We start from the raw sequence: 4,229 nt of genomic DNA, 5'->3' as shown, positions 1-4,229 counted from the left end.
GGGATTGCAAGGAGTCAGACATGACTGAGTATACACACACATATTAAAGAATATTAAAGTTATTTTAAGGACATTCTAACTTTAGAGCACAGGGAAAACATGTAGTGTATTTTGGCTAAGTTTGTTTTAAACTAAGAGTTTGGTTGCCATTTAATAAACATTGTCAGGTAAGTTATCACTAAAAGATCTCACAATCAAAATACTTCTTTGGACAAAATATGTCTGAAGACTAAGTTTGAATTCATAATGGATGTAATACCTCTTGGCAAAGTTGGCTGACAGGGCCCTAATTTTCTGCCAGATAAGCCAATGAAACATGAATCGTATTTACTGAACATAGAATCAAATATTAAAAAGATACACACTAGGTAACTGCAGATGATTTTATTTTGCATTTAGCTTCAGTTTACTTCAAGGAAAAGAACATTTTTAACATCAACAAGCATGCATACATGTGTGTCTTCCATGCTATTTTTTCTGCAAGTTTCTTTCACTGCAAATTACAAGAAGTAGAGTTCAGCTGCTAACAGGTAGCTAGTATTGTTGCCTTCAAGTTAAATGGGGAAACTGAGGCTTATAGAGGGTTTTGGCCCATGGTGACATAGTAGAGGACACAGTATTTGAACCCAAGTCTATCGCTGAATCCAGATGACATTGTAGGGAATATTCTCAAAGGGTAGGGTCTTTGCCTTTCAAACTCAAAAACTAGAATAATCACAATTATAACTGCAAGGAGCAGTTTTTGTTTGTATGCTTGCTTTTTCTGCACCATGGTGTGGCATGTTGCAGTGTGGGATCTTAAGCATGTGGGATCTTAGTTCCCCAACCAGGGCCTGAAGCTTTGTCCCCTGTAGTGGAAGTATGCAGTCTTAACTACTGGACTACCAGGGAAGTCTGGAACAGTGTTTTAAAGGAATAGGATCTATGTTTCCCGGCAGATGATCTCAGTATCATCGGGAGACACTGGAAAACAAATGAACCCAAGTTAGAGGGATTTCAGATATTGAGACTCTCTGTTCTATATCTAGACACTGGGCTCAGCAACTCTGCTGTGGATTTTTTTATGATACAGGCCAAGAGAGGGTTAGAATGTGGCATGCATGTCTATAATACCCAACCACTAGCTGTGACAGTACTAGGGTGGTGACCTTCTTCCTGGAGTTATTTCACTTCTTGGTTCTGAAGATCCCTCTGGTGCCGGCCAGAGGCTTTGGAGCCACGTTGGTGGACATGATGTTCCTCTTAATCTTGCTCCCAGATCTGCCCAGGAAGCTTGCCATCTTATGGGTCATGCAGGTGGCGGTGTGACTGGCTCTCTTCTGGGCAATGATGCTGATTTGTAGGATGGAGAAAAATGAAAAGATCTGTCAGTGAGAGGTTGAGGACAGGTGCTGCTCCATGGTACCATCAGTGGAAAATTACTACTCTGAGAGGCACCAGTGAACCTTAAATGTTTCTGCTAAATATGATCATCACAGTAGAAAATCATAGAGCATTAGGGAAAATACTACAATCACTCCCTGTAGACATTTCCAGGGGTATTTTAAAACAAAGGGGGCTCGGGTTACTGGTCTTGGAACATAGATCTGTAATAGCCAGTCTTTTCTGTGTAAATTAAAAATCATCCAAGGCTTATGAGGTGAGAGAGACACTTATGGCACTATCCCAATCTCAATTTTTTTTTTTTTGCCAACATGTGAGATCAACATGCGACCAACACATGAGTTCCCCAACCAGGGATCAAACTGGCACCCCCTGCATCAGAAGCACAGACCACCAGGGAAGTCCCCCAATCTCATGCTTAAGGATATGTCTTCCTGGTATGCCAATGGAGAAGGTAAGCCATGTTCTGAGAGGGATACACAGATTTACCCGAAGTCCTCAGTCTCATACTCCAGCTCACTGGCCTTCTTCTGCACGTAATATTTCACTATTGTGGCCAGCAGTAAGTACGATTCCTCCTCAGTGAGTGTAGCTGGTACAAAGCCATTTTTCCAGACCAACCTGGGGAGGAGAAACAAGAGCAACGGTGCTCCGACTCCCTGAAAATCCTCATCTTAGGATAAGCAACAAAGTTTCTTGGATTCTGGGACTTCGCCTGCAAATGTGACTAAACCAGCTCTCAATGGACAGGGCATTGGCCATTGTTCATCCAAAATTGCTGATTCACCAGGATTTAGGATTTGGTGTGACCTAGAGAAGTGGCTTGGTCCAAGTGAATCATATACACTTGTGAAAGGTAATGGTGTAGATTTTCAGGAATTTTATGAGCTTAGTATAAAATATAGCCATTATTAATGAAATTATTTAAATCTGAAAATGATTTCACTCTAATTTGAATGAAGGTGAGAAATTAGATAAAATATATATCAGATTTTATATATCAGATTTAATAACATTTATTGGCAAAGCAATTAGCAAATTAGGATGCAATTCATTGCTCAAATTATGGTTAAACTAGTAACTAGGTTTCCTAAAGATAAAAATGTCTGGTAAAAATCAACAAAAGAATGCTATGAGTTTCACAGTATATGAAATTTGCAAGGAATATCATGTTATGTCTATCTGTAAACTGTGTGCTATACATCTTTGTCTCATAAAAAATTTATGATAAACTTATCTACATGTTTACATTCATACATTACCACCCCCTCATAAGAGCCAGAGTCGGCACAGCACAACTGAGAACATAGAATTGTATAATTTCAGGGGCTGTGGGAAGTGACAGGGCTCCAGGAAGGGCTGTCTTACCTGAATGGTGCTGCCTGGAGCATGCCTGCCTGGTGGATGATCAGGATGCTGAGGACCAGGAAGAGGGGGAGCTTCCAGGACCCCATGACACCTCTCTGCAAGGGAAGAACGTCACCACCTGTAGCAGGTCTAAATTCCGTGAACCCACAGACCTGGTCTCTGCTCCAGCCTATGCATCTAACTCCCACTTGTCTTGGTTTCAGGCTGGTCATTTCACTCCATTTCACCATCGTATCCTCAATATCTAAATAAACCACTAGATGATCCAGTAAGCCTGTAAAATGCTTGGTTTAGCAAAGAAACCTGGCAGGAAATTGAGTGAAAAGATGTTGGTCTATAGGCCCCTACCAGCACCTTACAGACTCCCAGTCTGTCCTCCAACTCCAGGACAGACTGGGAGTACCTGTGACCACCAGTTCCCGCTTGTACAACCCAGAGCTGTCCTGCTGGTGTGGGGCTTTTACTACACACGGTGGGGGAAGGAGGTTCCCAAGGACAAATTTCTGCTGTTGGAATCCCCAAGAAACTGAAGGACCAAATTCCAATGCTCAGCTATTCCACACATTGATAAATATGACCAGTAAGAGTCAATCTGGAAGCCTCAAATTGGGACCCAGGGATTAAACTGGCAAAAAAAAAAATTCCCAGAACCCACAAATGAGGGCTTCTGTTTAACAGCTACCTGTCCCTGTTTCCCACCTGCCTACACTGTCCTGGATTCGAAACCCATTTCCCTTGGTCCACTGGATATGAGATGTGACCCGTGACAGCACTGGCTTCATAAAGGTATTCCTGCATTAGGATCAGCCTGCCATGCCCGGGGGAACTTCAGCCTCCCAGACTGACCTAAGCACATGAGCCGCAAGAAAGAGGCTGGAGCCAGCCTGGGCATGAGGAGAGTGAAGAAGGGAGTTTGCAAACTGAGACCATTCAGGGTTACCTGTGGAAGGAGTCTTGCAGAGTAACTCAGTGTGTGTGAAGAGACCTGGACAGGAGTGGACAGAGCCGTTGAGACAGGAAGAGATCCGCTAAGAAAAAGTACTGGAGAGAGAGAGGGAAGCAAGGGGAGAAAGAAAAATAGAATCCCAGCTAAGCAGTCATCTCCGGGCTTACCTGACAGCCGGCACCAGGTGGCTGGGAGCAGAGGAAGGAGCAGCAGCAGTAGCTTTGGTGGCAGGCGATGGCACTCTGGCAGAAGTGGCGAAGACACTTGAATGCCTCTGAATCCTCCCAGCGCGAGCAGCTGCTTTTATTCCCGCTGCTGTGAGTCTAGGGGGGTTCCAGGAGCTCCGGGCAACCAATGAGGGGAAGGATGTGAGCCCCAGAAGGATTGTGTCACCACTTGCGTCCAGAACATGGAGCATCCAGAAGTACCACCCCACTTGTTTTTGCATTGAGGTCATTGATGGCGGGCGTGGGAGGGGGACACAGAGGGGGGTTGGTGGGGGCGAATGAGAAACAGGAAAAATAAGTCGGAA

The 4,229-nt window shown here is 44.1% G+C and overlaps 1 pseudogene; it reads right to left on the bottom strand.

Annotated features, from left to right (window-relative positions):
• Positions 1-595: 595 nt before the first annotated feature.
• On the bottom strand, positions 596-3,957 carry LOC133059707 (calcitonin receptor-stimulating peptide 2-like; annotated as a pseudogene).
• Positions 3,958-4,229: the final 272 nt, after the last annotated feature.

Source organism: Dama dama, chromosome 1 (genome assembly GCF_033118175.1).
Source record: "Dama dama isolate Ldn47 chromosome 1, ASM3311817v1, whole genome shotgun sequence".
Taxonomy (NCBI): domain Eukaryota; kingdom Metazoa; phylum Chordata; class Mammalia; order Artiodactyla; family Cervidae; genus Dama; species Dama dama.
Note: the sequence above shows the minus strand (reverse complement) of the source record. Positions and strands in the feature narration are given on the sequence as shown.